Source organism: Anser anser, assembly GCF_964211835.1.
Source record: "Anser anser genome assembly, chromosome: 33".
NCBI lineage: Eukaryota > Metazoa > Chordata > Aves > Anseriformes > Anatidae > Anser > Anser anser.
In genome coordinates this window covers 510,036-534,485 of record NC_139754.1, presented here as the reverse complement: position 1 = coordinate 534,485, position 24,450 = coordinate 510,036, and the positions used below count along the sequence as shown (strand labels likewise).

The 24,450-nt window shown below is 35.1% G+C and overlaps 1 pseudogene across 1 annotated transcript in view; it reads right to left on the bottom strand.

Moving 5' to 3' along the window:
• The window catches only part of LOC310888311 (adhesion G-protein coupled receptor V1-like), a 96,754-nt pseudogene extending 72,551 nt beyond the window's left edge, over positions 1 to 24,203 (bottom strand). The window contains exons 1-18 of the transcript in view: positions 23,662 to 24,203; positions 22,027 to 22,236; positions 17,659 to 17,789; positions 17,301 to 17,400; positions 16,128 to 16,307; positions 14,406 to 14,569; positions 13,749 to 13,842; positions 11,656 to 11,734; positions 11,028 to 11,166; positions 10,382 to 10,523; positions 9,633 to 9,895; positions 7,871 to 8,046; positions 6,905 to 7,029; positions 5,875 to 6,041; positions 5,646 to 5,789; positions 4,288 to 4,395; positions 1,776 to 1,925; positions 584 to 679 (exon numbers count right to left, since the gene is read on the bottom strand). The product of the transcript in view is annotated as an adhesion G-protein coupled receptor V1-like (transcript). The remainder of the gene's footprint in view (positions 1 to 583; positions 680 to 1,775; positions 1,926 to 4,287; positions 4,396 to 5,645; positions 5,790 to 5,874; positions 6,042 to 6,904; positions 7,030 to 7,870; positions 8,047 to 9,632; positions 9,896 to 10,381; positions 10,524 to 11,027; positions 11,167 to 11,655; positions 11,735 to 13,748; positions 13,843 to 14,405; positions 14,570 to 16,127; positions 16,308 to 17,300; positions 17,401 to 17,658; positions 17,790 to 22,026; positions 22,237 to 23,661) is intronic.
• Between the last annotated feature and the right edge of the window lie 247 nt (positions 24,204 to 24,450).

Genomic DNA, 24,450 nt, shown 5'->3' with positions numbered 1-24,450 from the left:
TGCTGTCAATAAGGCATAGCTACTCGTTCTACTAATACAACCTCTGTATTATTGCAAATATCATCTGCTGGAGTAACAACAGCATCTTATCCCAGAGGGTGTTATAAAATGCATATATTATGACAATGTTCCCTCAGCTTGTCAGTCAAGTATAATAAGGCTCACTACTGATGGTAAAATGTATATATTCTCAAGATTTTCAAATCACATTTTTACCTTTAACTTTCCTAGGGTATTATTCCTCAGTTTCTTCCCTACTATATTTAGATCTTGACTTATAGATGAGGGACAGTGATACTGAACAACTTTAAGTAAGTTTTATCTTTAAGATGAGCAACATTGATATCCATCCAAGTGCGAGGCTCTCAGGCTATTTCTCAATACCTAAAAGCATACAGTAGTATTAAAGCTGTATATATGCATGAATTACATACATATGTATGAATTACCTCTAGAGACGGTTTAAAAGATGTAACTCAGAATCAGTTTTCGAGGGATTCAGTTGAATAACTAACCAGCATCTTTGAAAATTTCACCTTTATGCTTTATAAAATTTTCATATATACCATATAAAAAGCCATACCATGTTAAAAGAAATTATTCCAAAGGCATTGTCATTTGATAAGACTGTTACAGTGACAGACTTGGGTGAGCCAAGCTTTATCTTTGCAGACGGTTTCTAAAATTAACAAAAAATAAGATATTAAATATGGTAAATATAGGCAAAAATAAAAGCATCTTGATTTTACTGTTTTAAATATTATTCTCTGAAAATTGTACATCTTTTTATTAAATATTACAGTAAAAATTATTTAAAGCAACAGAATGCACCAAAATAATTCTTCCTCATTTAGGAAGTATATTCTATATGGTCAACAGCAAAGTGAATGAAACAAACCTTTCGAATGATTACTTACAGTTTGGCAATCTACTAGGAATAGGGAACTAGGTTTGAAGCATGTAGGTCTGCCAAGAACTCAAAAATTATTCTTTTTTTTCCTAACACTTGTATAAAACTGAAACTTTGAAGCTATTATGTGAAGTGAGTTATCAACTAAAGGAAACTTATTATTTACAGTGTTGTAAAAATGAGCTACTACATTTACATGTCAAAAGAAGAAGGAAAAATATAGACTTCTACATTCACTGCCAACATTTCCCAAAATGTATTAAAAGCATAAAATTTTTCTTTACAGAACTGATTTCAAGCTTAGTCATGAACTGCTACCTTAAAAAAAAAAAAAAGAAAGAAAAAAAAAAAAAAAGGAATGCAGGCTCCTCATAGAATGACTCACGTGAGATAGAACCATATGCACAGATTTATCAATATGTTTTTTAAAAATGTTTGGTTGTTCAAAGGGAAGTCTTGTTTACCCTCTGCAGGACTGGAAATCATCCTGCTTTTTTTGCTACTTCCACCCTTTCTTGTAGGTGCAGTGTGTAGGAAAACAGGAAAGGCTGACCCTTCACAGTCTAATTCCTTGGCACTCCAGCACAACACCTTCAAATACCAACAACTGAATGCAGCGTTTGCTGAAGTTTCAGACTATGTCTATACTGCACAGCAATGTCACATAGACACCCACAGGAACAACAAAACTTTCTTAAAAGGAGCAATAAGAACCATCCTGGCTAGTCTCCAAATTTTAGTTCTTACCTATTAAGACTCAGACCCACAAGCATGACTGCACAGAGTTCTACAGAATACCATTCATTTCTGTCAGATTACATAGCATTTTCTGGGCAAACGGATAAATTGAAAAACTTAGACTTACTGGTAATGTCAAGTAAAATGTGAATGTCTCATCAGCCTCCGGAAGATCGTCATCACAGACAGATATATACACTGTTCGGTTTGTTTCTGTATCAGGTATAAATGCAGCTGCATATGTGTCAAAAAAGTCTCCTGTATCTTCTCCATAAAGCTACAATAAATACACAAGTGAATGACATTTTCTTCTTCCCCTACAATCTTCTTTAATATTATTCTGGACTAATTATATGGATTTCATGCACTTTTCTATGCACATGATTCCTCCCACTGTTTACCCTGCCGTTATACAATTTATTTCTAGACAGAAAGTACAAATAATAGCCCCTTGTATCCATGCTAAGTAACCAGAAATAACAACACTTTATTCAGAACCACTTATGATGTCCTTCCTTAAAACTGGTTGTCTTTTGCTTAATGTACCATAGGACCAGTTTTTAATTAAAAGATTGTTCTGAGCACAGAGCTGCACACCATGTATTAACTCACCTGAATTAAACTTACGTTAAGATGCAACTGTCTTCTGCTTTCCTCTCTCACTCTAGGAACTAGAAGGAGCTTAGGAGTTTAACCTAAATTAATGTTTAGATTGCCAAAGCTGGGCAAGCTGAATTTTAAAATGTAAAGCTCTGCTTTCACATCATTCAACAAAAGAAAATTGCACCAAATCAAATATTAAGTAAGGTGCTTATAGGACAGAGTACAGAGCCAGTGGTGTCAAGATTGGCAAAATCTGTAGGCTAATTTTACAGTTTGAAGCTGAGACTAAATGGCATAGTCCTCTTCATCTTACCTGTTTTTGCAAGATTTTCTTGACTGTGACCTGATGAACTCTCAAATTCTCCAATGCATTCAGTAAGTCATTTCAAAAACATCCCCATGGCTGCTACACCTTAAACTACCACCCTTATAGGCACTGATAGTTTGAACAGACCACTGTGAAAAAAGCTATTCTTTTTTTGAGAATAATGAAATTAGAATTTCAGTGAAGAGAAAACAAATTATAGTCGATATTTTTGTGTCTGTAACCTCTCACTGGACATTTTGGTAACTGTATTTTTAAAGTATCTGAGCCAACACTAGACCTACCAAAAGACTTTTATGAAAATGGATTTTTACTTTTATTTTTCTAAAAGAGATCAGGTCTAATACAGAAACTAAGTTACTCTGTTTGTTATGGCAACATATAACACTACTTTCAAACTAAAATCACATTTTCTCAAGGTTTCCTCCTTAGACATTAATAAACTCTGAAATCCCTACAGATCAATTTCTATTCATTGTGATTTTTAAGGTATGTATTTTTCATATTCAGATACAGGAGAATAAACTGTATCACAGTGTAGATACACAGTTTATTTTGCCTACCCACTGAAAAGAATCATAAGCAGCACATCTCTGCTACACTGCTGTGTTGTCCTTACTCACACCCAATAGCATCTTACTCCATGCACATATAGTTTAACACACTCTAAAGGGTTTAATCATTTAAATGGAGTACAATTGAAATCATGGTTATTAACAGCTAAAAGATAAAATCAATGATGTAAAAATAGTAACTCTGACTTCTCAAAGAACTGACTCAAAAACTGGAGTAGCTATTAAAATCGTAAAATCATGGAATAACAGAATAGTTTGGGTTGGAAGGGACCTTAAAACCAACTCCCCTGCCATGGGCAGGGACCCGTCCCAGCAGCCCAGGCTGCCCCCAGCCCCATCCAGCCTGGCCTTGGGCTCTGCCAGGGATGGGGCAGCCGCAGCTCCTCTGGGCAGCCTGGGCCTGGGCCTCACCGCCCTCTGAGGGAAGGATTTCCTCCTAACATTTAACCTAAACCTGCCCTCTTTCAGTTTAAAGCCATTCCCCCTCGTCCTGTCCCTACACGCCCTGACACAGAGTCCCTCGCCAGCTTTCGCCTACCTATTGTAGGTAACAGATTTTGAAGATATCCACAAATCCCAGAAGCAGCTTGGCTTAGTACTGTGGCTCTAACATTTTCTTATGTTCTTATGTTTTTTCAGAGAAGTCCTATACAAAATTATATTGTCAGAATGCTGTCAATAAGGCATAGCTACTCGTTCTACTAATACAACCTCTGTATTATTGCAAATATCATCTGCTGGAGTAACAACAGCATCTTATCCCAGAGGGTGTTATAAAATGCATATATTATGACAATGTTCCCTCAGTAATTGGTAATTAACCCTACTGCAAGAAGCTGTGCCTGCTCTTCAGAGGAACAGGTTTATATTCAGAAGCTACTTCTTTGTTTACATGCTACATTTCAAAACTGAAATAACAGTAGCAATAAAAACAAACCAGATGTAAATTATACACTCAGGTAGAGAGTATTTATACATCCAAACAAGTCTGGAATTTTAACTGTTATAAATTTCCAATAGAAACAAAAATAATATGTCAGAAATACATGCTTATAGATTTACTTCCTTTCATTATCCTTTCAGAAATAAGCAAACTACCCACATTAAAGCCAGAGAAGACTGAAGAATATTCAAACCTGGATGGAACTGGAACTGTTTGTGTGACTCACAATAATCAAATAGTCTTCTTCCTCCACTGCAAAATGTTTCACACGTCTGGTATCCAGAACAGAAAGAGTCTGTATCTGCAAGGGAAATATGAGGGTGACTATGTTTATCTACATATGTATATAAACAAATACATTTTATATTACATTGTATATAGTGAGAAAAAGTACGCATAGAATGTTAAGAATTCCAAAATTATGTATAAAACTATACATGAAATAGCTTTTAAAACTTTATATTTTATATATATATATATATATATATATATATAAGCAACTAATTTACAGAATTAACATAACTTATCATACATTTTCCAGAAAATGTTCTATGACTTGATTGCTTGAGAATTTCTTCCCCCACTTCCAAGCAGAGCTACAGGCTGGGAGATGAGTGGTTGGAAAGCTGCCTGGCCAAGAGGGACCTGGGAGTATTGGTTGATAGTCGGCTGAATATGAGCCAGCAGTGTGCCCAGGTGGCCAAGAAGGCCAACAGCATCCTGGCCTGTATAAGAAGCAGCGTGGCCAGCAGGGCTAGGGAAGTGATTGTGCCCCTGTACTCGGCTCTGGTGAGGCCACACCTCGAGTACTGTGTTCAGCTTTGGGCCCCTTGCTACAGGAAGGACATGGACGTGCTCGAGCGAGTCCAGAGAAAGGCAACGAAGCTGGTGAGGGGTCTGGAGAACAAGTCTTATGAGGAGCGGCTGAGGGAGCTGGGGTTGTTCAGCCTGGAGAAGAGGAGGCTCAGGGGCGACCTTATCGCACTCTACAGGTACCTTAAAGGAGGCTGTAGAGAGGTGGGGGTTGGTCTGTTCTCCCACGTGCCTGGTGACAGGACAAGGGGGAATGGGCTAAAGTTGCGCCAGGGGAGGTTTAGGTTGGATGTTAGGAAAAACTTCTTTACCGAAAGGGTTGTTAGGCATTGGAACGGGCTGCCCAGGGAAGTGGTTGAGTCACCATCCCTGGAGGTCTTTAAGAGACGTTTAGATGTTCAGCTTAGTGATATGGTTTAGTGAAGGACTTGTTAATGTTAGGTCAGAGGTTGGACTAGGTGATTTTGGAGGTCTCTTCCTACCTAGACAATTCTGTGATTCTGTGATTCCCAGGTAATCCTCCCTGCACCCTCAAATGTAAATATATAAAAAATACAAACAATGTAAACAACTAACTATGACAAACTTACATCACTGAAGTTATGTAGTATTTTAGGACACAAAACTAACTCTTGTCACACAGAGTGCTTTTTTCTAAAACATGGCCAGACTGGAGGACCTCCCTTGGTCCTTGCCAACCCATACTATTTTAAGATTTTAAAATTAAAATCGATTTACCCACAACAATCTGTGTCCAGCCATGAATGCATACACACTGTTGTTAGAAGCTCCCTGTGTGGCTCCTCCATGAGTAACCACAAGGTAGGAAGAGGCTCCAATTTGGAAAGACACACAACTTGTAGGATTCCACATACTGAAATTCTGCAAGAAGAATAAAAAAAAAGTAAGATTGTGACTTAAATTCCTTATTAACTAGCATGTCTGGTGTTCAAAAACAAACATTTACCTCAACAGGAACAAATACTCCTTTCCACTGGTAGACAGTAGAAAACAAAGCTGGAGGCATACGCAACAGAACACCGTACAGGATTTCTCTTGAGGTAAAGAAACACCAACCAGATGCTGATTCTTCCACAAAACTTTGCAAGACAGATAGGACACTGATACCACCCCCTGCAATATAGTAAAAAATAAAATAAAATAAAATAAAATAAAATAAAATAAAATAAAATAAAATAAAATAAAAACACTATTTACTATTATATTACTCTTGAGATCTTTTCTAACCCCATTCCCATTATTTACCTCCCAAAGCCAGACCTAGTATGAGAAATGATGAAGTTGTGTCTTAGTATTTGTTATAAGTGTATATAAATACATAGAAATGTTACAATGCTAAGGATATAATGAGAGTTAAGCAGTAAATGTATTTTTCATTCATTACAACTGCACATGGAAGACATATAGGCAATTTGAGTCTGACTCATAATAATTGATCTTGGAATTTAGCTAACAAGAGAATTAGCTAGATAGCAAGTAGTAAAGAAAAAAAAAAAAAAAGACAAATTACAAAATGTTCATGTTTTGTTCCCCATTTACAACATGTTCATGTTTTTATTCCAAGACGGTCCCTAAGCACCGTCTTGTCAGAACTAAACTCCAGGAGCTAGACTCTTGCATGTCACATGTCATTTATACTGTGTTAGAAAGATCCTGAGTTACAAGTAGTACGGAACAAATTTTATTACACACACACAAATAAATAAATAAATAAATGGCTAGTGACAATAATGTTCATATTAGCAGCAAAGACAGAAATAGAGATTACTGAAACTGGCAGAAGTGGCTGATGACAAGGTGATTCTTAAGCAGCTAAAGTATTTTATCTACTAAATCTTACATAGGAAAATATTAACTGAATTGTGTCTGAATACTTGAATTTACATTCCCAAGCTACATCTCCTGTATGCTTGGCTACTCTCTTACTATCTCCACTTCTACAAAAGCAGTGGACATTCTCTGTAAAGTGAACGTACTGATGCCAAATGCAGTATCTGATGATGTCTCCCACTCAACGCTCACAGAAACGTTAAGCCCATTACTCCGTGAAACTTTCAAATAAGCTGTAGTGTTGGCTTCTTCAATTATGATGAAATTTGTCCTAAATGTGAGAATCATAAAAATAAGGAAAAAATTATTTTATAGTATATTCATTGCTGTAATAAAAATAAGATTTTTACTGTACAATTCCAGATGCAGAATATACAACAGAAATAAAAAGAAAATATTAATAACAGGTTTCAGTATCTGATGGACTGGTAGCTACATTAATTAGGGTTTCCCAATGATCCTTACTACAATCATGCAAAATCATAGGCAATTCAACAAAATCTTTAAACAGACTGAAATTTAAGTATATTAAATTCACGTAATAAATGTTTAGATAATATTATTATTAAATATTAATATAAATTATTAACTCTAAATATCAATGTATTAATAAAATAGCATACATACATTTTTTATTTAAATAGTAAATTTATTTAATCTGTATGGTTTCAGCTGAATGGTTTTTAAAAATGGCAGTCCATATGTGTCACTTGCTTCTGAAAAACAGCCTTCAGTGAAAGTATATTTTTTACAGGTTTAAAAATGAAAGTAAATTATAAAACGTATGACTTCCTGGACACTGATATGAGGTTTGGAACTTTTAACATGGAATACTATCAGTGGAATATGTAGGCACTAGTGAAGTATTAGTTTATAAAGAAAAATAATAATAAATAAATTGAAATTTTGGATTATGAATAGTCCTTTTTATGCATTTTTCTACTCTTTTGTTTAGCAGTAATAGTATTTCACAATACCTTTCAAAGTTACAGATTTACAAACTGGGTTGCTGAATTTCTTTAATGCGATCCATCAAAAACAAAATTGTAGAGAAATATTATCTCTTTGGAGTATGAGCAACTATCTCCTTTTTACTGATCAGTGTAAAGTACCTATTTCCAACTGTATAGATGCTGAAAAGCCCTAGTGGAGCCTGGTTTTGTAATATCGTAATCATAGTTTCCACTCTCGTGCCTAGTCTGGCTCCTCCAGTTGGATTGAACAGGGTGACAATGAAGTGCTCATCCATTTCTGGTTCTTCATCTAGTACCGCAGAAATATGCAGCGTCTGATAACAAAACAAGCATACAATGTTATTGAGACATGATAACAGATGATGACACAGCTCTATCAGAATGTGCTACCTTTTTTTTAAATTTATTTCACTATAAGGCTTTGGATAGCATAGCAGGAGAAGAGCAGCTCATGAAGCTGGAGAGGACAGAATTGAGGCAAGCTCAGACTGAGTTCAGACTGAGGTTCTAAAGCCATCCATCTAGTGGCCTCCATTGGTGCAACACTAAGATGAGCATATTCACTTTTCGTTGTTGTTGTTCTCTTTTCTTTCTTTTCTCATCCTATGATCCTCTGAAGTTTTTGATCCTAATTTCATACTTTTGTTCTCTATTTATTCCATACATTTTTGGGTAGTTTATACTCACAACACAGCTATAAGTGTAATCAGTTAAGTTGGTTTTAATTTATTTTAGTTGGCAGCTAAGCTATCTTCAGGGAAACAGGGTAATCTCACTACTGGTGCTGTCAAGAAAGAAAAGGAAAAGGAAAAAAAAAAGCAAGAATAGTGAGAGATTTGAAATACTCTTTCCTCTCGATGCTTCTTTCCCTCTCCTACACCACTGTGGATGAAGATCAGGTCTTCTACAGGCAATCTCAAACTAGCAAAGAGCAATCTAGAGAAAGCTAAGTGCTTCACTTTCATTTGGGGCTCACTGTCATCCTTCACACTACTCAAACAAGCAAAAAATTTCATAGGTACGCATAGCCTTGCTGTACAAAATAAAAAGTTAGTGATGATGCATTTGGAAATAATACAAAATTTACAATGTTTTATATTTCTGTTCATTTCCACAATAAACCATATTTACCAACTATATTAAGAAGGCTCCAACTTCTTATAGATCTGCTGCATTGTGATTCCAAATGCATCTAAAGGCCAGAAATTGAAAACCAGTGTTTCCAAGAAAAGTTTGTCTCAGTTTCTATCCTATTGCCTGTAATATGCTAACACTAGCTTCACCAGCTTTACTGGCAAAAATAAATAAATCGAATTGTGATTAAACCTTAGAAGAGTCAGGATTCACAAACTTAAGCTAGTTCATTTTGTAGCTGACATTCTTGTGAGGACAGTATAGAGGCAGTGAGCTTAATACTTAAGTTATTTTCCAATCCTAAGACAGACAACTGTTCTACTTTTTGTATTTGTTGCAGCACATTCTGTTTAGTTCAGACTAACTAAAATGTTAAATTACAGAATGGGATTTTTACTTTGATCTTAACTATTAGGCTTGCAAATTATCACTTTAATTTAAAGTAAGTTTGCATTTCAGCTATAGATTGACTACATAAAAAGAACTGTTCCAAAGCACACATGAACGTTATCTATAGTGTACTGTTTTCAATTTACCTCAACCCTTACAAACTAAGAAACACCTAAAGATGAGCCCATTTAATTTTCACACACTTCCACATCAGATAATAACAGGAAATCAGTCACAGCTCATGACTCAATTCACTTTATGAATGAAAGAAGTAGAAAAAATAAACAGAAGATAAAGCACAGACATTTCTGAAATCTTTCCAATATTTCCAAAAAAAAAGCTTCCTAGACTTCTCTGGTAATAACTAGCATATTACCTTGAACCTGACTCCCTCTTCGAGCACAATATATCCTTGAGAAGGGGTCAAATCCATTGTTGCCTCTGAAGAATTAATCTCACTTACAAGATACTGAACAGTCACAGTGCCAAATATTCCCTGAGGTGGTTCTCTGATAATATTCAATACTGCAACACTTTCCATCAAATGGATAGATGTTTGCTCTCTCAGAAAGAAGTGATTGCTGTTATTGAATGACAAAACTCCATGGCCATCATCATTGGCAAGTATAGTAATTGTAGCTTTTGAAAAAGAAATAATGAAAATATTCTTTGGTTAACATAGTAAAATATAAATATACATATATAGTAACATAATACATAACATAAACACAAATACATTCTTCCTTTAGTGTGTATATAATGCTTATGTGTCCATGACATTACCTGAAGAGAATGGGAAGGCATTTCACTTTAACTAGGAAGATCTCTAGACAGGAAGAATATAGTCTCTCCTAGAAAAGGATTATGAACTCTCTAAAAAGACCTCAGTTCAGTGAGGTAGTACACATTGAAAAACTCATCTTCGTGCTTTCTGATTCATTGCTTTACATATAAACTTTTTAATTGCACAGATTTCACAGGGATGTTTCAGAACCTTCCAAAGGAGTATAAAGATTCACCATAGCAGGACAATGGTGCTTTCTGAAATATGATTATTCAGAAAAGTGGAATTAAAATGTGTGCCACAGAATTCTAAAGAAATGGAACATTAAAACTAAGTTTTACCTGTTGTGTTCTCCCCTAATTCCAGCCCCAGAGATGGATTTGTTAAAATTAACTGGAACTTCTCATCACCTTCAGGAATCTCATCATCAAAAATCATGACATCAACAGATTTATGCCTTTCTCCATCAGCAAAAAAAAGAGTCTAGCGTTGAAACACATAAAGCACCGAATACTTACATCAGTTAATATCACACAGAAATTTTTGACTACGGTAAACAGAATTCTGTGAAATAGGAAGGAAGGGAAAGCATAGGAAGAGCCATATTCTCTGTTCCTTATAAACTGATTGAATCAGAAATATAAAGGTTCAGCACATTACAGAATGAGGACAAGAAAGAATAATTTATTTTGAAAGTCCTGTTGCAAAAATAGTCTATGAAAAAGTTTGTATGTCTAATCAAAATTAAATTTGAAATCGATGTTTGAAAGTTTACATTTTGCTTTATATTAAAAAATATATTTTTAAAAAAGAAATAAATAGTAAGAATAAGAATATTTTTATTTCATTCTATTTAGATTACCAAAGCAACTGAAACAAGCTGAAACATCTAGCATCACTACTGATCATTCTGCAGAATAATCAAGAAGATATTCTTTTACGGAAGCTGAAAGAATAAAAAGTACTAGATTTAGAGTTGCTTCTTACCCTTGAGGTTACATTAAAATCCAAACCCAGCTGGGCCTCCAAATTTTGGGCATAAAAAAATACAGACACATTGCCATATGATCCTCTGTTTCGGTAAGCCATTACTGTCAGATTCCCATGAGATTCACTAACTTCAAAACTAAAATAAAAAGAATAATTCTCAGTGTTCACTGATTATGTTCTTTTGAAAAAGATAGTACATTTTTATTACATTTTCACTCTGAATTATTCCCTACATTATAGTTCTCTAACGCATCCTTTTTACCTTTTTTCTCTTATCTAAATTGAATTAAGTAACATGAGGTTTTTGTTTTGTTTTGTTTTGTTTTTTGCTTACATGAATGGTGAGGCTGGAAGAGTTGATGCAGGCTGGGGAGGTTAGGCAAATTGGTGATATAAAAGGACAACAGTGAAAGTAGTAATAAGTAAAAGAATTCTGATTAGATGAATAGTGAATTTTTGTTTTCAGTGTGGGAATCCCACTTTCTAGTTCAGCTGAATTGAATGATTACTTTACCATCTCAAAGACATGGCCCTATTTTTAACAGGAGTTTTACTTTTAGAAAGAAAATGGGCAACACCAATCACTAATTGGCACAGTAAGTTCTTCAAGGAAGATGAGACTTACTTGGTACCTTCCCATTCAATTACTCCTCTTACACCATCATTAGCATCGATAACAATTTGAGAAGCTAAACCTTCCACATCTAAAAGGCAAAACAGAAAGACAAAAATTAAAGAACAATAAAATCAATTTTCTTGATTTTCAAGAATCACAGAAGCATTTATTCAATCGGTACTAATATTACAGTGTCTTTACAAAAAATGTGTAGGAGAAAATGGGAGTGGGCAAGATAACTGGAAAGAGTCCTTACTACTAGAAGTGCAATAATGCGTCTTGAATTAGCACTGTGATATTTAATAATGCATAAAAAAAAAAAAGACTAAGGAAAATGTAGAAAGTTAAACAGCACATAAAACATTAGAAAATAATAAAGTCTAGATTTGCGATGGAATCTTAATTTGTCTTCACTATAAGTGTTTATTACAATGACATTCAATATTTTGCATTTGCCATTCTGAGTATGAGAAAGACAATGAGGAAGAATAATAAATGATTCAGCATTTCATCTTCTATTTGTGCTTCAGTGCCTCATCATACATTCTAATGGCACACCTCAGATTTCACTACAAATACACAACTATTAATTTATTTGTGGGGTGTTCACATACTGTAATATTCTACTGCTCCATAAAGACATACAGGTATTTACAATTAGCCTGAAATCGTAATTGAATACACTGCAGTGTGAAAAACACCAAATAATAGGTTAATGTCAGAAAAGTCTACTAACTTCAGAGACCAGAACTTTACAGTCAAAACTTAATACTTCTCAGAAAATAGGTTGTTGTTTTTCAGACAACCGCACCACACAACTACCTTAACTTACTTGTTTACTTTTTATTAACTTCAACTTACTTTCTAAAACCAAATTGACTTCACCGAGTCTGCCATAAGTATATTATGTTTAGATCCATATACATTTTTCCATCAATTCAGATAAAACTGAACAAAAGTAGAAGATTATTGCCATGAATCTAAGCCTGTCACTATGAGGTAGAGATGACGATGAGCAATAGCTCTACACAGACAACAGAAGTGTTACTGAGGTTTACAAATCCTGAGGGAGTAATGGCAATTAGAGACATTTCTGCTTCACTCCTGCATTTTCTCATGTCACCCTGAAGTCAGATCTGTTCACCCAGGATCTGTAAGAGTTTGCTCACAGACACACACGCGGACACACGTATTTGAGTCAGGCTATTTCTTCTACCAGAAGAATTCACTGACATGTTATGTGAACACATTTTTTCCTTATGACTTAAAACTATTATTTTCTCATTGTAAGTAAAGCTGACCCAATGCAGTGTCACATCAGTGTTAAATGGTCATGGTTCAAGGAGACAGCCAAAGAGAAAGTGAGACTATACAACACTGTTTAGTTTGGATGAATCTTTCATTCTTATATGCTACTCCTTTCATATTTTAGACTCAACTATTCACAAATCAGCAATGAGTCTTGCAAGTTACCTTTCAATCTGTAACGAATTAACTCAGTCACTTCTATAAGCATGCAAAGAAAAGGGAAAAGAGTCAAAGAAGATGTCTGACATTATATAACTAGTCTTTAGTACCACAGGATAATCCAACAGTTCTTAAAGCTAATGACTACTATTCTACTGAATTCTGAAGAAGCAAAATGAGAAGCAGACTAAGCAAATAATAAAGATCATTGCAAGAGTAGGAAAACCATAAAATATGTTTCCTAAAAGTGATAAAAGAATAAAAACAGACTTTTTTAAAAGAGTGAGCAGAGTAGCCACATAAAGTTTTTTTTTTACTTTTTTTTTCCATTTTGTAGTTTGTAAATGAAAATCAGATGAAAAAATCACCAATAAACTTTTCAAATAATTGTCCTTTCCAACTGATAATTACTAACTCCTCTACGAAAATTAATTTAAATTTTCCCAGAGTTTAAAAAGCAAGAGATTAAGTGTAATAATAAATCTATTTCATATTCTATGATGTTTCTTCTAAATAACCATGTCTCATCTCAGCATAGTTGGTAAGTAAGAGGAATAATGGTAATCTCCCAAGGTAATATAATATAAACCATTAAAAAGGAAAAGTAAAAATAATTTGCTATAAGATGTTTTTACCTAGCTTAGGTGGGGATGACGTTGAATGGTTCATGATGAGTTCCACTGAAGTTAAATTAACCAAGAAGAATTCTTGCACCTCTGGTATATCATCCTGCAAAACACAAATACAGTACATCCTCTTCTCATTGTCCTTTAAGAAACTTCCACAGAAGTCACCAAAAAGGATCACACAACAAGTCTCTAATATTACTGTGACACTAGAATTCATTTTTCTGTTTTCCTGAAATAATTTTATTGGGTCTGAAACTGATTATCGTGGAAGAATTAAGTAAGACATTATATATCATGAAAAAGATCCTGTGGTGACGCTAAACTATTCTTGCAAATAAATTACTGACCGATTTTAGAGGCATGTATCTCCAGCAATGAAAAAGTATGAGCCTGTAGCCAGCCATGAAGCACACTGTTCTAAATACTACTAGATAGTTGGTAAAGTTTTAATGAGACAACTTTATTACCTTTAGACAGAGGTAGAGCTGCTTTCTGTGACTATTTGATCCCTTGTGATTTTAATATTAAGATTGAAACCATCTTTCTAAATGATAGTGAAATATAACACAGGGCTTCAAATAATGGCTGCAAGCTTTAGTTCCCAAAATATTACCCTTTTGAAATCATACAGAAAAGTACAGAATTAAAGGGTTTAGAGGTTACCTCTAGAATAGTAATATTTATGGCAACTGATGTTTCTCCTTCTTCTAAAATCAGTGAGCCAGAAGCAGGTACATAATCAGCTGCTGGTTCAGCCACAGTCTCTTCTGTCTGATTACTTACAGTGAGCAATCCTGTAACTGTGGCATAAGTAACATTGATAGTACCTGTTTAATTTGTGAGGAGAAAAAAAAAAAGAAAAAAAAAATTGTTTTTCAGTTCTTATATAATGTTCACTGGAATGGATAAAGACAAGAGATCAAATTCTCATCCACAAAATAAAAAGACTAACTGCAAAACAGAAGGATTAAAAGAGTTATCCAAAGTACATTGGAGCTAGTGTACCTTTGTTACCGTTATCAATATGCCTTCAATTTGACCTTTGCTGACTTGTCTGTCTGCATAGGACTCAAAAATCATTGGGTCCAAATGCATCCAGAAATTTGAAGTTCTGTGGACCATAAATATGAAATTGCTGAAAGACTAACTGGGACATCTCATGTACCATTAATATGAGTTTTTGCAACAAGGACACTTTTTGGGAATGACAGATATCTAAGAAAGGCTCTAAAGACAGTGCTGGGAAACACAGATTAATAAATCTAGATACTTTCCTGGGTAGATTGACAAACTTCAATAGAGAACAAAATTAGGGGACACATGGATAAATATTACCAAGCAGAAAAGTTATACATTATAGTTTTGAGAATAAAGCCACCTCTCGCTAATCTGGTAGGGTAAGTCAAGTGGCAAACATAAGGAGTATGAACCTGAAATAAAATGATAGATGAAATTAAAAGCTGCTCTATATGAAATAAAATGTAAGAGATAAAAGAGTCCTAATTAATAAATAAGTAACGATGCTTATTTTAATTCAGTGAGAGATCTTGCACTTACTATGAACAATTATCTTAAAACATTAGTTTACTGAATAGTGTTCAAAGAGTACACTAGAGTATGGACTGGTATTAAAAAATAAATGGAAAAATAGTGTCATTAAAATGTCTCTAAAACTCTCTGGTGTCTCCAGATCTTGAAAAGCACTGTAAATGTTACTTCATTTCAAAACAAGTATGGCAAAAGAAACAGCCAGATTATCACCGAGGTGTAAATATAGTCCAAAAAGGCAAATAGGAAATTATTATACATGTTTTCTCACAACATAAGTTGCTATTTTCAGGCAACAAACACAAGATTCATTTTTTTTTTTCATGAAGCACACTATTGTATTGTAGAATTGAATACTATATAGTTTAAAGGATGTTAATGGATAAATTGATTCAAAGAGGAATCAGAAATTGTCAGAGGAGACATAAATTGAATTCAATGGTCTGGACACAACTTTTTCCATGTGACATTCCTAAGGTGCTGACTTCCTGAAATTCAGAGAAAAAATATGTGGGATGTGTGTACATGTCACTTTTCTCATGTTTTTTATTTTTTCTGAAGAGACTAATGCTTTGAGACAGACTCATTAGACAAAAATATGGTAACCTTAATAGCCACCTGATTGTTACAGCTTTCAGATCCCTTGCTGTATTAATGAGGATTATGACTCTAGTAATAAGTAATATTTAGTTTCCAAGTCTGCAGAAAGAAGCTTAGAAGTTCTGAAAAAAATACCAACTGTAACAAAGATTTTTCCAAACTTTCATTATCATGGCTTTTATTTGCCTAATGATAAGCAAAACAAAACTTCCTTTCTCTTGGAGTTGTTATACAGACCTAGAGATCCAAATTCTCTGTTAATAAAAAGCTGAATTGTTTTGTTTTCTTCTGGGATTAAAACCACCCTGGATGTGGAAGCAAAATTCAAAATTCCATGTGGTTCATCACTAGCTTCTACTGTTAGAACAGCTTCATATCCTTGACTATCCAAAACAGCAGCACCTGTAGAAGAAACTCCTGCAAGAGAATCAGTGGACTGCAGTGAATGAAGTGTTATGCAACTAATATTTTTGTCTTACATTATTGTTAATATTACATTTAAATAACGTTCAGTAGCCATGCAAATACCACGAAACCAAAGCTCACTGAAGTATGTGGATGGTGTGGGACCTACACACATATATATACTTACATTCTATAACAAATAGAAACAGAAATTTTATGCATACCAAGTACAAAGTCACAAAAATGTATTAAAAAATAAGAAAACTTAACAGGCCAGTGCCAAATATCAACTTCCCTATATTTTAAAAGGAAATAAACCATTTTCCCAGGAAGTACCTCCAAAAGCTTAAAACTATATTCCACTTCACAATCATTACATCAATAAACTGATATGTTTTCCAACTATTGCTTTGATGAATAATTTTGCTCATCCCGTTGGGCCACAGTGACTCTCGGAAGTTGATAAGGCACCTCGCAGCAACACAATCCATGTCAAGTTAGTTTGGTGTTTGGACATTAATTTCAGTTTGAAAAAAGGTATTTCAGAACGGATGCAGTTTAAGGCTTCTTTTCTCACTATAATTTTAATGGCAAGAATAAAATATTCTGACCACCTTGAATTCAGGGACAGATCAGTAAGTCTGCAGCTTGACAAGATTGTTTAAAAAGATAAAAATATCTGCATGTTTCATGGCAACTCTATCCATGACATATTAGTAAACTCAGTTTGCATTAAGATTAAGGGAAGAAACAACCATTGAATTAAATAGGCAGAGTTAAATCAGGATTGAAAACCATTTAAGTGTATTTGTGGAGACACGGTGGGATTTATATATACATACATAAGGACCAAGCCTATTTCAATAAAATGTTAATGAACTTTGCGTACTTTGCACCAGCTGCAGTTTGCTCAGTCCTATACCTCCAAAATGAAATAATAAAATTAAAAATATTATATTATTAAATGGTATTTTTAAGATGTAGCTGGCTATAGTTCTGCATTACCTTCTGTTTTGATGTTGTATAGGATGACTTGGTATTCTTCTTTTTCTTCAGGAATATGGTCATCCAGCAGATCAACATACAATGTTGTATTCAACGTCCCCTATTTGTTTTAAGGGTAAATTGATTAGCCATTATTTTATAAAACACAAGTGATATCATAATGACAAGTATTTTGAACAATTTCTTTAAGAAGAGTTAAGTATCAAGAATTGTAAGCTCCCTCCAGTTTGTAAGTCAAAAAGTGAGAAATTAAATAATCAAACCAAGAAAGAAGGACTGTTGAAAAGGCACACTTTTTCTCAGATCAGTTCTAATCACACTATTTTCCTGTAGCCAACATCACTGTTTATGGACTTACCTCAGGAAAAAAAAGTATTCCAGAATAGTTTGCAAAATTTTGTTTTACATTATGTCCTACTATCTTCCACTCAACAGTAACATTTCCCAGTCCTGGAGGAGTTCTTACGATGTGGAATTGTAATTGTTCTCCTAGGAATAAAGGACAAGATGCAGTGTTTCAGGGTCTCCTCTTCTACATGTTGGTTATAAAAATGAGAGGTCAAAAACATGCATCACACAGTTAAAGTATTTTTCCTGAAAGATATTGCTATTTTTGTCAGTTTGAATTTCACAGTAGTTATATACCACATTCACTTTTAATGCTGAAAAGAAAAACCTAAACTTAAACTCTTCTAGTTTTTTTTTTTCTGTTTTTAGTTCACACTTGGAAATAATTATGAACATATGAGGGAACTTGGTATAGATGAATAACTTAGAAAGGGAATGTTCATGAAAACATGCGCAAACATTAGAGCAATACAAGTCTGTAAACTGTACAAAACAGTAACTACTGTATGTACCAACAATAATAGTAGTTTTCTACAACAGTTCCCTGGAAAGAATACACATTATCTGAACATTTGCACTGTCTTGTGACTTTATTCAATGCATGCAGAAAAAAATGCTTATAATTATCTGTAAGTTCCATTTATGTGAGTTCGAACTTACAAATATGGTCACTGTTAGAAAACAAAACATTCAGAAAATGTTAATAATTTCTTATAATCTCAGAGGTAATCAGTATTGCTGGACAATGTGCATATAAAGGAAGCAAATACTATGGTATTTTGCACATTTATAACATTTAACCCCAAAGGCACTTTAATTAAAAAGAGTAGACCTCTTAGTAGGCTTTGTAAAATGTGGAAATTGTTTTATATTCACAAGTTTTTCACAAAATTTCCATTAAATATTTTAAATGTGGACATGTGAAATTAGCATGTTATATCAACATGGAATAGATCAGTAGGCAATATTTTGCAAAACATTCACAATAGAGGACAGATGGTTATTTATAATAGGTAGGTACATGGCATTCATATTTCATATGCATTTTTCAGGTCCACAGAATTTAAGTTCAACAGCACATTTTGTCCTGCATTGGCTTTCAGAGACATGAAATATGCAGAAATCTACAATTCTGAGATTTTTGAAAACAATACATGAGATTTCTTTTGCTTATTGAAGAATTAACAAAACATAAGATAATGTTATAATAACATTATGCTGCCCAACTAGTCCCTTTGATTATGCAATTTAGAGAGCAGCAACTTAGGATGCTGTCTTGCTATTCTACTGTATTACCTTACAGAATTGTACAGCATTGTACAGCTAAAACTGGCAAGAAAAATCTGAAAATTTTCTAGTTACATTTATTTTTTGTAAGGAAGAGTCAGAGATATGCATGTATATTGGCTACCAATGAAAGAGAAAGGAATTCTTAACTTCAAGAGCCCTTAATATACTTAAATAAAATTTAATATTGTAAAGAAGTAATACAAAAACTGTATACACCCATTTTCAAATACATAAATGTGCTATTCAGCCCCAACATTTCAAACTTCAGTTAAGTCTCAGAGATGTCAACATTGATGTCGACATTGATGTCGACATCTTTGGCTTAAGTTGGTCCATGTTGCTTCTAAGAAAATTAAGGAATTCAAAATTTATTGATATCACAAGGATTCCACTTCTACAGTCAAATATCTGGATGGTAGACTCCCAATTTACAGGTTCCTCTGAGGCTAAATCATTACAGTGTTTAACACTGCACTGCAATCCACTATGTTCTATTTGAGAATTTTGCATATCCATTACAAAGAAATAAAGATTTAAAAGAAAAGTGGTTTCAATGGTTTAGTACCATTGGGAAAACACACACACACACAAATAAGGCAAAGCTTATTTCAATATATCTCTATAAGTTATAATGAATTTTCATTGAAGACTGGGAAAAATGCTTTATGATATAGAAAGCTGTTCCACTATAATCCAAACACTGAGAAGAAACTTGAAGTCATTATTACAGATTCCAAGTAGTTATTTACTGATCCATGTTTCCTACCAGCTTTACCAAGATTTTTTTGGTATTCCTATCCAGAAGAAATGCTAATATGAACACTAATTGATTTCTGAAGATTGAAAGTGTTATTAGGCTAAATTCAATATTTTTTTTAATATTTAATCCTTATCCATACTTTTACATTTCTACATTGTGACTTAGTAAGTGATGCATCTCTTACATAGAGAAACAAAGAGGTGGGTATTTATCGCTGTGAAGAAGGGAGCATCAGCCGCTCTCCTCTTCCTCATTACTTTAAGCTACTGCAGTGCATTTTCTTGTAATACAGTTACACAACTGTCGCAGACCCCTGTCCAATAAAAAATACTACACTTATCCTCAATAAGGTAAAAAATAACATGCACATTGTGAAAACAAAATGTATTCACTTAACAGAAAATTTTCAATAACACAATAACTGTAAAAGTAATGATATTTGGATTTATGTCTGGTAAATTTTGCTTTCGAATGAAAAAAATATTTTGACAAACTAAAATAATCTAAATGCCTTAGCTCTTTTGCTCTTTCTCTATTTCTCCCTTTTTCTCTCTCTTTTTTTTTTTAATCAAAGACACTTAGTTCACTTGTTTTGTTTCTGGCTGGAAGGCAATGAACTATTTCTTTTCACAACCTGGAAAAATAATATAATAATAACTATATATAATAATAGAACTATAGCCAAGTACTTCAGTTTCAAGCAGCCAGCATTTGGTAGCATGCTATGAATAACATTTAACCAGTTGAAAGTATTCAGGGACTTTGGGACTGAGACAGTTTGTATTAATTCCTTGTGCTCATTAACAGCTCTTCTTAGCTAATCATATCACATCTGGCTTGGCACAGAATTAACACAAACCATACCTAGATAAAAAACCAAAGGTTATGATGCCCTTTCATGTTGGGAAAACAAAACAAAAAACCTTTGGTTGAGAAAGCCATTTTTCTTCAAACAGAAAATGTAGTGCACACATTAGGGGACAAGTTCCTGTTTTGTGAACTTTCCCTGCCCATCAGTTCAAACATCAGAGAAACGTGATACTGCAATACACTGAGATTCCATCAAAGGCCACCTAAAGCAATCACCACCAGTACTATTATCATCCTATGCAAAACTGCATCAAACTGTAGATGAAACATGCCGTGTATTCTTTAAAACAATAGTAGAAATGTTTAGTACATACCAAATTATTATTGTTCTTTCTCAAATGTTTGCTTTCTCTTATAATTGCTACTTCCCAAATCATCTGCCATAAAAAAACATCAGGTTCATGGGACAGACAAAGGGAAGATGTTACCCTAGTGTTTCTGCAGGAATGTTTTCTAGAATATTTTAAATTCTTTGTAAGTCGCTGATAGATCTGATTTGCTTATGACTATTAGGTGTGTGTATGTTGGCAGTCATGAAGTGGGCTGGCAGGAGCCTCGTGCAGGCCAACAAAGAGAAGGGCAGAGTCCTGCCCCTGGCGGGGAGCAGCCCCAGGCACCAGGGCGTGCACCCTGATGGAGAGCAGCTTGACAGAAAGGGCTTGGGGTCCTGCTGGACACTGCACTGGGCAGGAGCCAGCAACATGCCTTGTTACTAAGAAGGCTGATGGCATTCTGGGCTGAATTAGGCCAAGTATCCCTAGCAGGCTGAGAGAGCTATCCTTCCCCTCTACTCTGCACTGGTGAGGCTGCACCTGGAGCACTGGGTCCAGCTCTGGGCTCCCCAGTGCAAGACAGACCTAAACGTACTGGGAAGACTCCAACAGAGGGACACCGAGGTGATCAAGGGAAGGGAAGAGAGGCTGTGAGAGCTGAGACTGCTCAGCCTGGAGAAGGGGAGGCTCAGGGGGATCTCATCAGTGTCCTTCAATACCTGAAGGGAGGGTGGAACAGGACAGAGCCAGGCTCGTGTCAGTGGTGCCCAGGGACAGGACAAGAGGCAGCGGGCACAAACTGGAGCACAAGAGGTTCCCTCTGAATATCAGACAGCACTTTTGTGCTGTGTGGGAGCACTGGCACAGGTTGCCCAGAGAGATTGTGGGGTCTCCCTCCTTGGAGATACTCAAAAGCCTGGACATGGTCCTGAGCAACCTGCTCTAGGTGGCCCTGCTTGAGGGGGAAAGGACCAGATGACCTCCAGAGGCCCCTTCCAACCTTAAGCATTCTGTGATTCTATGAATGCTTGCAAGAGTTCAAAGTACATGTCAGGTATGTGGATATTCACTTCTTGCTGGTGTTCTCTGAACAGTGAAACACAATCATTGTGAGTCATTATCAACTGAAAGCACAAAGATGGAAACTGGCATTAAAATTTGAGCGTGGTCAACACAAAGAACACACCTTCACAACCAATAACAGATCTTGAGGCTGTATGGAAGCTTATAATTCCTGCCACATTGTCACTTGCCAGAATAATCACTGTGACAGTGTCAAAACTGGGCAAAATTCGACTCCCTCCTTCAGTATGGACCAGGCTGATTTCAATACTTTCATCATCCTCTGGCTCTGGATCATCTATAATGGGCAGCGTGACCATCTTCTTTGTTTCACCTACAAGGAGAAGAACGTATACAACCGTGTGTCCACTTGGAAACCACCTTGTAAAAAGACTCAATCATCTCATTTTGAAAATAATTAAATACATAAAATATATTAAAATTGCATGAAACAAACTTATTTACCTTTCTGGAAGTCAGTGAATGTCATTATGAAATTTTATCTAATTACTATTGATCAGTCACATTAAGCCAATAAAACGATCACATCATTAAATATACTATGTAGAAATTAATTATATAGGAATTATTTCGGAGTGCCTAGAATTCTTTATTTTCATTACAAATTCTATGACTTTAAAATTTAACTTAGAAAAGGGGAATATCATTCTTGAAAAAAAAATAAATTGCCAGGTGCTAAGCTCTCCGATGAACCATTTACACAAGGGTGTACATTCAATATGAGTACATTTACTGAGCCAGGGAATGCATTGAAATGGGATGACATTTTGTTAGTTCCTTGCCTTTGGGACTATCAAAGAATAATAATGTAAGCAGCAAACACCGTTAATCTCTAGTCGCTATATATCCATTAAAATTTACAACACAATCCTGTTGTTCAGTGCGTGTGCATAACCCAGCTGTGTTTTATGATCATTAGAATATCAATTTACAGAATACATATGTATTTCCTGCTAGATTGTCTTTCAAAATACTTCAAAATCAGTTTTTACTAAACTTATAACTGGTAATGTAATTACATGTCAGCCTCACAATCATTGCCAGCAGCCATGCCTTACTATTCAGATGATTTATCAAGCTAGCACACTAGAATCTTTACTACGCACCTGGAAATTGCTTTCAAAATATCAGTTCGATTAACTCAGACTTTGAAAAAATAAAATACAGCATAAAATACAGCATGCTGCATGGTACTTAAGTAATGTCTGAGAGGGACTTGTTTGTCCTGTTTGCAATTCTTTTAAATATGTTCTGTTATGTTACGTTTAAATATGTTTTGTTATGTTACAATATGATCTCAGAATTTAAAGAGATGTCATGAAAAATTAGTACTGTAGTGACCGAGGGCTAACAAAAGACCACTTAGGCCTGATTCTCATTTCCATTATCCTTGCTGTAACAACTATCTTCGACTTTATTAATCCTTACTTATGTGGTAAAGGAAATCTTTATAGTGCAATATTTATACTGCAATATTTCTTTAATAAAAACCCTTAGGTATTTATTGTGCTTAGATATTTCATTGTGCTTTGCTACCACTGTGTGTGTTCTGCAAGATAATGCTACATGCTAATGAACAACCATACTCTTTTGCACGTGTATCCTTAGCATTCAGGAAAATTTAGCCTAAGAAGAAGATATCAGTTGTCAAAACATCCACAGTATCGTGTACTTGTCACGTTCTTTTTTCTTTTTCTTAGTTTTACAAAACAGAAGCCAAAACGAGAGCTTGTCTCACCTTCAGCAAACACCAGAGTCTCACCGACACCTATAAAATCCAAGTTTGGAGTAGCAGTCCCACCAATGACACGCCATTCCACTGTCACTTGTCCCAGGCTGCCTTCTGTTCTGTGTATCATTAGCTGCACGTTGGTCTGAGGACGTTCCTCTACTTCAACATACAGACCTTTCTCTGTTGCATTGGGACTTACACTGTAGATCTTAAACACTCCAAATGCGTCTCCATTCATCCTTATGATAACTGTGGAGGTATTTGGCTGTCCTATGGTTGGTTGGTTTTTTGAGCTGGCTGAGACGTTCATCAGTTCTGCTTTCAAAAGGGTTATAGTGAATCTCTCATCCAGTTCTGGCAGGCTGTCAGGCAGTATGGTAACTGTTAGATTTGCAAACTCTTCCCCTTCCTGCATTATGGCCCACTGTCTTGTAACAGGTTCATAATCACTGCCAGCGATGGCTTGTGTGCTGAAGAGGGCGAATGCACTGGTAACGTTTTTCTTGTAGGTCCGGAACCCTGAAGTGTTGTTAGTTAATGGGCTGATATCTGACGTCAGCCAAAGGCAGAGAGGAATCCCTGAGGCACTGGAAAATGTAAAGGCTGAACATGCTTGTTCTTTTAGGCACTGAGCTGCACAGGAATACACAGGGTCACTTGCTGCTGACACATTCACTCTGGTCTTGGATGGTTTGTCAGGAATTCCTTGTACAGGAGGCTCGTAGTAGGCCAGGATATCCTGACCTTGCTCCACAGCAAGAGCTACAACGTCAGTCTCAGAAGTGCTGTAGAAAA